At 33.5% G+C, this 11,789-nt stretch overlaps 1 protein-coding gene across 1 annotated transcript in view; it reads right to left on the reverse strand.

Moving 5' to 3' along the window:
• LOC124356606 (ATP-binding cassette subfamily G member 4-like) overlaps window positions 1-10,783 on the reverse strand; it is a 43,352-nt gene extending 32,569 nt beyond the window's left edge. Inside the window, 1 exon segment of the mRNA XM_046807711.1 lies at window positions 10,619-10,783. The gene's annotated coding sequence lies outside the window, so the exon portion shown is untranslated.
• Window positions 10,784-11,789: the final 1,006 nt, after the last annotated feature.

Consider the following 11,789-nt stretch of genomic DNA (forward strand, 5'->3'; position numbering starts at 1 on the left):
TTTAGTAAGTAGCTAGTTCACCTTCTTGCAACTTTATACGATGGAGTTGTCATCCTTTCAAGTCAAGATTTGAATAGTAAATTTCAAACAAATATTCTTGAAAACAAGAGAGAGATATATGAATGGAAATAGTTACTGTGGTGGGAAACTCAAACAAGTCAGTGTCGACTTTCTGGAAGCCTATCAAAGAGTAAAGACTTTGTAGGAGATAGTAAACTGACGTAATAGACCAATAAGATTATTTCTGTGTTTTGAATTTTTATCAAATCCACTATTTACGGGATTGGTTTTAGTTTGATCTATAAAGTGAACAAATAAATATGAATTACAGTTTAAGATTAGATTCAATTTTCACAAAAATTATAATTATAATTTCATATTGTTGCAACACATAATAATATGATGGTAATATATGACAATGATAAGCTTATACGACTTATTGATAGTGTAACTATGACGCGGAATCAAATTTGATTTTGAACTAATAAAAATTTATTATTAGTTTAGTTTACTTTCAACCGACAATTTTGGCAACTTTTGCTAAAAAAGACATTGACGAAAGAGCATACACAGTGTATGGAAAATGGCAAGGATTAATGATTATTGTGGTTCATAAAATTATAAATTTGTTATAAATATTTATGTCACCGACGCTTCCTCACCCTTTCATTGGGACATCCCACAAGAGGTCGAATGTAGAGGTCAAATAAGTATATGTGTGAATCAAGACGAATGTAAATTTATAGGATTTGATGAAATGGAAACAAACAGAAGAAACATGATTTTGTATAACACGGTGATTAACTTAATGTTAACCATTAGAGATTTCAGAGTGATTAATATTAGTAGGTGACATGGATTTGCACATAGTGAAAATTTATAAAATCCTAATTAGACACAAATTTTGATTAATTGGATTAAAAAATAAATTTATAATGAGAAAAGAAGAGGAATACAATAAACATAAAATTGAACGTTTTTGGAGCTGCATTTTAAATTTTTATTGCACATTCTTTATTGTAAAACATATTACTATATTATTGGTTCTTACCTCAAAATAGATTTATAATAAAGCACAAATCATTTTTCAATTTTCACTGAGGTCTGACTCTTTAAACTCAGAGTTCGCGAAAAAATAAGGGAAACAGAAACTATGGTAAGTATCTTAGATCTATGCTTAATTTATGAACAAACACTCCAATAACTAAAAAAAATTATTTTTGTGAGGCCTTTCATGTCATCAGACAAATGACACATCATCGTGTTCAATGAACACATCATCAGACCAATGACACATCATCGTGTTCAATGAACACATCATCGTGTTCAATGATGATGTGCTCATTGAACACGAAAGGCTTCACAAAAATGAAATTTCTTAATCATTGGAGTGTTTGTTTATAAATTAAGCATTTGATTTCAATAAGAAGAAGCTGGTAGAATGTAGATGAATGCCACTGTTGTTATAACCTTATAAAGTCTTATACAAAATATTATGGGAATAATCCATAATCATGTATTCAGTTATACAAACTTCCACGTAGTTTGGAGACTTCTGGATAAAACACTATCGAACCTGGTGAGAAGGCATAGGAATTGTTGATTTCCTCCAATAAAATTTAATTCGAAAAAGGCCATTGCTATACAAGATCCCCTCGGTATACGTTAGGAACACAGGGAAACACTAAAAAGAAATTAAAGCAATTTTTAGTTGGGGGGGGGGGGGGGTATTCTACGGCGTTGCTGAGTTCGCGGACCGTGAGCCAGAGTGTTAAGGGGACCGCCCTGTTTTAAGTCTTAAATTATGTTTTTATGATTTTTATTGTATTTTAAAGTTTTAAAATTTTTAAGTATTTATAATTCTATATTTTTAATCAAATAAAGTTGTTGTATAAATACTGTTTAATTTGACCAAGTTTGATCTGACGTAACCATGTTTTAATAAATAGCTGTTAAATGTTATATAAAATTTACTTTTGTCCTCTAGACAGTTAGCTTAGAATTGAGATGAAAGTGACGGATGCTGTAAAATATGTGAATTGTTTTACAGCAATAAGAGATTTATTATTATTATTATAGCTCGAAGATGTAGTGAAAACAGGTGGCATAAAAGAATAATGCTAAAATATCAATTGTTGAGTGTCCTTCAAGGGAATTGAAACAATAAATAATCAATTGCCCGACAGTATTATCAGCAGAGTAATAAATTAATGCACAAGATCAGTTCGGAGTGTGTCAGCGGGTTTTGGGTCGGCATATCGCCCGTGGCTGGGTCAGTCCACGAGGTCTGCGGGTGTTCACTCAAGCCTCTGCAGCTCGGGACAAATCAGTAAAATCTAGAAATTTTGGAAAGCAAAAAGTGAAGAAATGCTCTCAATGTTGCTAAAGTCTAACACAAATTTAAATGTAAGTGCCGGCGAAATCATCTTCAAAGCCGTCTTTTCAAATGCCATGAAACTTTTGACCAGTCCTAGTGAGTAAGCTGTATCGTTTGCAATTCTTGCAGAGCTCTTGTAAAATTCAAACTCGTTGTTAGGCCATCATTAATATTGTGGTCATAGATTGATATAAAACTTGGTCAAAAGCTTTTTTTGTGATTGATTGACTATTTTTCAAGCGCAGAAGACATTTCGTGTGTGTAAATTTGTTAAATGACCTCACAGAATATAACTTCGATAATACTAAGTTAATGTAAGTGTTCTAAGTTAATCTTACCTAATGTAATAGTCTAATTTATATCAAGATGTGTTTAACTTTCTTTTTGTCCAGCTGTCGCAGCTGATAAAATCGTCATAAAATAAACACAAATTTCTTTATACGGGTGTCCCACGAAGAGGATTAAACGTTTGATTTTATATTACTTGACCATTTATGCACCGAACATTTTCAAACTCTACAAAAATTCATTAAATACGTTGTAAAACTATTCTGTGAACATTTCAGCTCTCTAGTAATTGTTGAAACAAAATGGTGGCATTTTAAAAACAGTATTTTTGGTTTTGTAAAATTATTTATCGTCATATTCTAGAGAAATGATTTTCTAGATTCTAGAAAACATTTCAATCAGAAAATTAGAACATAGCCTATTAAAAATTCTACAATTAAAGTCCACAATTATTCGAACTGTAATCCATCCACAGCGACACACTGATAACAGCGCTCAACAAACGAATCTTAAAAAGCCTTACAAAGAAATTCTGCGGTATCCGGAGAAGTTCCTCTTCAAGTGATTGTTTTAATTCCTCATCATTATTGAAGCTACGAGTATAAACTTGTTCTTTTAAGAAACCCTTAGAGAGAAATCACACACAGTTAAATCTGGGGATCGAGGCGGCCAATCTAAAATATCACTTCCACGACCAATCCAACGGCCATGAAGGTTGTCATTAATTTAGGATTCATTTGTTAAGCGCTGTTATCAGTGTGCCGCTGTGGATGGATTACAGTTCGAATAGTATAGATGGGACAGTTTTTAAAGTATAGTTTTTCATAATGCTACCATTTTGTTTCAGCAATGGCCAGAGAGCTGGAATTTTCACAGAATATTTTTAGAACGTATATAGTGAATTGTGTAGAGTTTGAAAATGTTCGGTGCATAAATGGGCAAGTAATATAAAATCAAACGTTTAAACCTCTTCGTGGGACACGTTTACTCCTTCTCAATTACGGGAGTTTTCAGTAGTCTTAGAGTTAAGACTGACATAAACATTGCTGCACAAGGCTTTAGAGATCGTATTTAAAAAGTTGTGGAATCTTGAAAGTTACTTGTGCTAATAGCTTTTAAGACTTACCCCTTATTGTTTTGTATTTTCTTAAATCGCTCTAAGTTTCATCTCGTCTCATACTGATATACGATAATGTTTTGCTGATGGGAGAACAAGACCACTTAAAAAAAAAAAAAAAAAAAAAAAAACACACACACACACACACACACACACAACATTTATATGTATGTATGTTATATATAATATTATTCTCCTTCTTTGGCTTCCTGAAAAGTATGCAATTAAATAAAAGATAAGTTTTTGTTAAAATATGGAGAAATATTATAATCATCAACAAAAGCCTGTATTTCCAAGCTCAGAATACATTTCCATTATTTGTATGTCCATTAGCAGTTAAAACTTGAGAACTAAAAATTTGTTTAATGCTCTAGAACACCAAAGTGGTTTTCTCTGTTTTAACGATAATCAAACTAATAGCTCTATAATTGCAGAGTGCCTTCGACCTAGGCAGCCATATAATTTATATGAGCGAGTTTAACGGCTATGTAGTAACATTTAGCAGACTTTACCGTTGAGACCTTTACTGAAGAAAAGTAATAAGCAGTTAGATTCAACTGGCAAAGATTAAAAAAGGAGCTATAAAGTGTGATTATTAGTAAAGTAACTCACACAATTATAAAATCACTATATTTCAAACATGCAGGTCCTATTCAGGCTTTGTGAACAAATTAAGGAAATGTCCTTCAAAAATTATATACATTATTCATTACTTGAGGTTGAAAAGGATGATGTATAATTTGACGTGACTACTCGTATATGGCATTGAAGTCTCATAATCAACCATAAGTACCAGGTCGTTAGTACTTTATATTTAGAACTTATCCTGTTGTTCCCAAAGTAATTTCTCTTGACAATTAAATATTTTAACTAATAAATAAAAGATTAAACTGACTGATTCATCATGAAATCTCCAAAACTACTGAACTGATTTATATGAAACTTTGAACACATGATAGTCTTTACTGTTAAGGTTTTAAAAATTGCAACCAAAACCGAAATATTCGTACGTATTGGGTGCCGAAGCTTAAACTATGGAAAGTAGTTAAGGGTAAACTACCTTCTACTAAGAATACTGTATATTTAAAACATTTCGCTAAACAAACGCGGAAATTCGGGAAAAAATCTGGATAATATTAATCACATTGAGAAGTGTTAAAACAAATAATGAAATAAGGGTCCCGTTTGAGCCCTAAATCAACTTTAGGCTTTAGGCGGTTGGGTTGTCGGATTTTTTTTGAGGGGGGGAGGTTTGGGGTGGATTCGCGAGAACCCGTAATATCCACCCGTTACATCAAAGAATCTTTGCCAACATTGGAAGCCCACGCTCCTTATTGCAAACGTATTTTAAAACGAATCGGAACATAAGTAACCAACAAAAATCACATTTAAAAATCTTAGTCATCCACGATATTTTAGTAATATTTTCTACTATTTGCATACACGTTGAAACACTGACAAATAGCATTATGATATTACTTGGAGTTTAATAAATAATTGCGAGTATAATAATATTTTTTTAAATTTGTTCAAATTTTTATTGTTACTAGCAGTTACCCGCGGTTTCACATGGAATTTTATAGGATTTGCACGTGGTGGAGCCTTCTGTTTCAAGTGAATTATATTTACGATGCCAATGTTGAGTTTGCCTTGTCACGATCAAGAACATCTGTCAAAAAGTGTATATTTATGGTCATTGTAATTTACTTCGGTCTTAGTAATTGCTTATCTTGTGCTACAGTTTATTTTACCTTGTTTACCGATTAAGAAAATATATATATATATATACACTCTACCATATATATATATATATATATATATATATATATATATATATATATATATATATATATATAAAACCTATATGGGTTTAATAACAATCTTTAAATTTAAAGTCGTTTTGTACCAAAACTTTTAATTTTCCCATCTGGATATTTTCATACTCTGTAGTTACAGAAAAGGTTGCAGTAAGAATTGTTGTTACTACAAAGCTTACTCTATGTTTTATTAATAAATTGACCATATGGTTGTGCTATCATAAAACAAAGTTTGAACAGAATTAAATTTAACAGGCCCTTTCAGTTATATATACAGAATAGTTTTATGTCCTGGCACACCTGGATATAATTTAAACGGCCCGAGATATCTATGTGAAAGCTTGACCCTACCTATTATAACATTTTTTTTTTATTTTTCAAGTTGTTGAAAATTTTGCACCCCTTTTCTAAAGGGGGGTAAAGGGGGCAACTAAACATTTTCAAATACAAACCCCTATCATGTTACGCCTCATAAATTGTATAAAGGGATATAAAAAAGAAAGAATAACAGTACAAACGAGGTCTCTAAGTTTATTTTAACAGATTTTATAACAAATTTATAATAATAAAATCAGTAACCGTCTTGACTGTTTATCGTAACATGAGTCAACACTAACGCAAATTCTAAAAACAGTTATGTTTTAATGTAGCAGGTGTTCAAATTTCACCTTCGGCTGTTTGACAGTGTGCTATACGTGTGTAAAAAACTTGATGTTGAGTCCATGAGGAATGTTTAGTTGCCCCCCTTTAAAACTCAATTGGTAAATTTTGTCATAAAATGTTAAATAAACGTAGAGGACCTCTAGTTTGCATTATTCGATTTCTATGTTTTTATTCCCGTTAAAATGAGGGGTCACATGATAGGGGTATGTATTTTCAAAATGTTTAGTTGCCCCCCTTTACTCCCTTTAGAAAAGGGGTGCAAAATTTTCAACAACTTAAAAAATTTAAAAAAAAATAATAGGTAGGGTGTTTCATAACAGATATCTCGGGCCGTTTAAATTATATCCAGGTGTGTCCTCAAGGTACTCTTATATATATATATAAATTATATGTTTGCTGAAATGCGACCTTAGAGACCAAGATGGGATTTTTCGTAACAATAGACACCAGTGGAAGGATAATTCAATCGTATGTCAAATAGTCCATTAGAATTCTGGATAACGTTTACACCGATGACAAATACAACCAGTCAAGATTGAAACTCCAAACAAGAAGACACATAACGAGTTAAGGGGAGATGGAATTATGGTAGTCGGTTCGGGATGACGACACTTAAATGCAAAGTCTTCAGTGAGTGATGAGGAACACCGAAGATCTGACATTGTGAGCGGAAGAGGCGATGGACTGTGTGTCAGTGACACTGGGTTACGAATAATCACGTTGCGGTAGGTCAGGTTACATGTTTGAGCCTGCAATGACTTGTTCGCTGCGGAGTGTCTAATTAACGAAATTAAGCGTCGAAGAGAATTACTTGGTCTAGAAATTACAAAGTTGCTTTTCACCATGCTCTGTCATTGGATGCGAAAGCGATAATGGTCTCTAAAAGCAAAGCGCACCAAAGCATACATTTCCGGCGGAGTCAGATAGTTTGTTCACCTACTGTACATGCTGACGTTGGCTGAATAAAACTAGGCCAGTTGCGAACGTCATTAGATTTCCTAACTAGCCTCCTACAACTTATGTGCTTATCTTGGGTTTTCAACAGTTATGATTTATTTATTTTTCTCTAATAATTAGTATTATGGCCATTTAAGTGGAAAGTCGAGATAATAATAATCTTTGTTGCGTCAACAATTACAAGATTGCATGCACGCGTCAGGTACATTCATCCATTATATACATTTGCATCAATTCTATTGTAGTTATAGCTATTCAATTGTATAAAAGAACTGGGGTTTTTATTTTATTCTTGTTTTCAATAATTTTCATCCCAGGAACTCAACAACATGAACTCTTCAACGGAATCAAACGCCTTTGACACCAGGAGGTGTTTTAATCGATATTTGAATAGTTTAGAACCACTGAGATGTTTAATTCCTTATGGTAGCTTGTTTATCAGTTTCACACCAACTTGTGACGGCAAGTGTTCAAACGCCGTCGTTCTAAGTTGTACAATCCGAAAGTTGTCCCTGCCTCTTGTCTCGTATTGGTGGACGTCACTGCCTTGGACCTAATCACATCTTTGAGTCGACAGTATAGAACGACATCGAGAATATAGATACAGGGTAAAGTTAACAATCCAGGCTCCCTGAAGACACCTTTGCACGACTCTCTGAAATTTAATTTGTAAAGAATTCTGACAGCTTTCTTTTGAGCTCTAAATACTCTTTCGAGTTTGTATTTAGTGATTCCACTTCAAGTGTGTTTCTTGACTTGTCTAAAGTTTCAACTATGTTGACCACTCTAAACTGCTCGACAAAATGGAATTGTAAGGGGTCAGAGGCGTGCCCCTTCAGTGGCTTAGCTAATTTCTAACCCACCGAAATGGTCCAAATCTCAAATAAAGTCTCTGGAACCGATTCACCTGAGTTTTGGGGTCCCTCAGGGATCAATTCTCAGTCCGATTATTTTTCAATAACATAGGATCGTCACTAATGCCTGGGAGGGTCGTATAGTACGCTGATGACAACGTATTGTTTCAGAAACAAATAAAAAACTATACTAGAATAGCAAACGTTAATTGACATCAACAACTGTGTCCGGAACTTCATTTCGAAATGCAAATGTCTCAAAAATAAAATGCATTTTCTGACAAATCCTGACATTTCCTTCGCGATCAGGAGATCCAAATGACGGACCGGCAATCTTATTGGATGACACTATTTTGGAAGAAGTTGATTGTTCCAAATTCCTCTGAATGTACTTGGATTGGGGATTGATATGGAATGCTCACATTGACCATGTTTGCTCCAAATCTGTCATCGGGCATCTATGTTTAGAGGAGTTTAGCCAAATACTGCCCTATTCCGGTTCTGATGACGGCGTATTATAGTTTGACTCCCCGGTGACCAACGGTATAGTATTGTGGGGAGCAAGCACAAACGCCCAGTTTTCCAGAGCTTTTAAAATCCAAAAACAAGCAATTCGCATAATCGCACTTTAGAAGTTTGGAAAATCTTGCGAGGAAACTTTAAAAAGTGACTTCAGATCCTCTACATTTTAGAGGCAACATTATTATTCTGTATGTCTAATTGTGCTATGACTAGCGGTCGAGACACGATACCTATCGGACTGGGAGAAACATGACGGGGGTTTACGAACTTCACAGGCAGAGATTCGCTTTACCAACAAATGACCTGATTCAATAAGAAATGCCTCAACGCACAAGGTGTCAAAATCTCGTTTGAAACGCTTTTTAATGTCCCAAGCAATTTATAGTGTTGACGAGTTTCCGGCATACGACTGAGTGACCGCACAATTAGTAGATAGCAACCAGCGTTGGAAGTGGGAAAATAGCCATGAATGAAAGTATACAGAGATCTAATTTTGTATGACTTCACGAAAAAGTATAAAACGTACTTCATATTAATCGGCACCAACAAAGACTTATTGAAGTAAAATAAATTGTAACCATTCTTGAAACATGTTTGTAGTTAAACAACCAAAATTTAAAAAAGTGACCGCCATTTTTTAATGACCAAACATTTATATCTTGTTTGCCCCTTTGCTTTTGACAATTTAGCCAAATACAATTAAGCAAATTACATTATCAATTCAAACTTTTTGTATTTTTTTTTTAAATGCCACACACATATGACAGACAGATAATAAACAAAACGATTTAGACATACTTTTATAGGTTATTTATTTTTGGATGGGTAACAGAAACAAGATTATAAATCAGACTGCGTATAAATAGAATATACAGAGCAGTAATCGGAAGAGTTTTGTTATTTACAAATACGATTGAGAGAAAACAACACTGTAACACTTATTTTGAAAAAATATTTGATAATCCACTTGAATTTAAAAAATACAACAGCTTTTTTGATGATTATAAAATTAGAAGTCGTTCACTTACAACGACCTTGCCGCAATCGCGGGCAGTGACTCTGGTATCTGCGGCAAAAAACGGCGATTATCTCGGCACTTGCGTGGTGTTTTCCATAATCATGACAGCTGAGATTTGTCTTTCCTTTAAATTTGCTCATATAAGGAGATAATTTTGTTCCAATCCGACATATCGCTCGTTTAAGACAGTGCGAATTCATTAAAACCGACGACAGAGCGTTAAAAAATCGCCATAAATCAGTTTGTTTACTTTATGTAAAATAGAGTTTTGACCTTTACTAGATAACAGTAGAACAAAATAACTATTATGCCGTTGCAAAGCCTTGGGCTATAAAAGGACAAGAATAGATTGCTTATCAGTTGGAAGATAAAAATTGTTGTACATTTGCTTAAATTCCTTGACCGTTGTTCTCAGTGGATATAAATTTACAGCTAGAATTTTCAACAAAATATAGATTCACTTTCAATTTAACTTAGTAAGAAGTGTGGCATTTTTATATTTAGTGCATATTATTATGAGATTATACATTTGTGATATCATAATGTTACACTTCTACCCTTCCCACAGAAAGCGTTGGCATTAATAAACATTTATTTCTTTCAACTGTATTTTATTGAATAATATTATAATGCTCAAGTATTTTAGTAATACAATTAATTCTCAGTGAACATAAATTTACAGCTAGACTTTTAAACAAAGATTGCCTTTTAATTTAAATTAATGAGAAGTAGGGCATTTTTTATATTTATTGCATATTATTATGGGATTATACATCTGCGATATCATAACATTACCTTTCCCACAGAAAGTGTTGGCATTATTAAACATTTATTCCCTTCCAACTGTATTTTATCGAATAATATTATACTGCTCAAGTATTTTAGTAATACAATAAATTTAAAATAGAATATTAGGAATTAATTTCACTGTAATTTTAATTCAATATACACACTACAATACGGCCTGTAATCTGTATTGGCCAAAACCTAATCGTAAACACTCACCGAATTCGCAGAAGAAGAAGGCGTCTTATCGACACAATCCAAGAGGCACAGGAGCTAGCGCTTCTCAGCTGCTCGCACTGAAGTCAAAGACAACCGACTGAACCTCTCGAAGACTGCGCCCCTCCACACTAGCTCGCTTCTGGCTACCTTTGGACCTCCTCTGTACACGTCTTTGTTGCTGCTGACCAAACTGTCATTATTCAAACCATCGGTATTACTCACCACCACGCACCGCAATTTGTAGACACCGGAGTAATAATGAGTAAGACAAAGTGCTCTGATAGAGTCGCAGCCCGAAATTCGCGAACGTCAAGGTCGTCGTATCCTATCGCAATCTTGGAAAGTTTAAATCAATTATTTAACGACTCATAACAACAAATAATAATTACATGTTTAATAAGTAAACACGACTACAGTGTGTTGTTATATTATCGATAACGGACTACCTAAGTAGGCTACTTGGTCAAATCGATTAGCCTACACTCAGCGAAACTTATCGGTATTAGTACTTACATTGATAATTTGGCTCTATATATAGGGAATTAACTAATAACGTGCCGTAATAGAGTGTAATGACAGATAATAAGTAACTCTTACTTAAATCGTAATATATTTTAAAGTGGATATCTTGAAATGTAACGATTACCAATCGCACTTCTAAGGTTGTAATATACTTTTATCTAATACTTCTTAAAACCATTAGTTATATTTACACTAGAGTCGTTTGTAAAGTAACTACCGTTGACAACTACCATCGGCAACGATTTCCTTGCCGTTTTTTTTTCCAATTTATCAGCAGATCACTTACGATGGTCGGTCGGTAATGGTCGAGATCCCTTTCTCGTAACGAGTTTTGTTATTACACCTACCGAGTAAATAACCTCAGGTTTTATATAAAATGTCAATAACATGAGGAAGTGAACACTTGTATAATATGACAGGAACGTCACATTGTTTTAATATTTTTCTCGTTATCTCTAGATTAGATAAATTTGCATCTTACGTATTTGTCTCAAGCATGTTCAGTAGCCTAGTCAGTACAAAACAAACAATCTAAATAAAAATAGTATGAATAATAAGTTAGAACTTTATTTGATATGTATTTATATATATATATATATATATTTCCTGAAATTTTATATTATCAGTCCTAGAGGTATTATAAAAAAAG

This window comes from Homalodisca vitripennis, chromosome 3 (assembly GCF_021130785.1).
Source record: "Homalodisca vitripennis isolate AUS2020 chromosome 3, UT_GWSS_2.1, whole genome shotgun sequence".
Taxonomy (NCBI): domain Eukaryota; kingdom Metazoa; phylum Arthropoda; class Insecta; order Hemiptera; family Cicadellidae; genus Homalodisca; species Homalodisca vitripennis.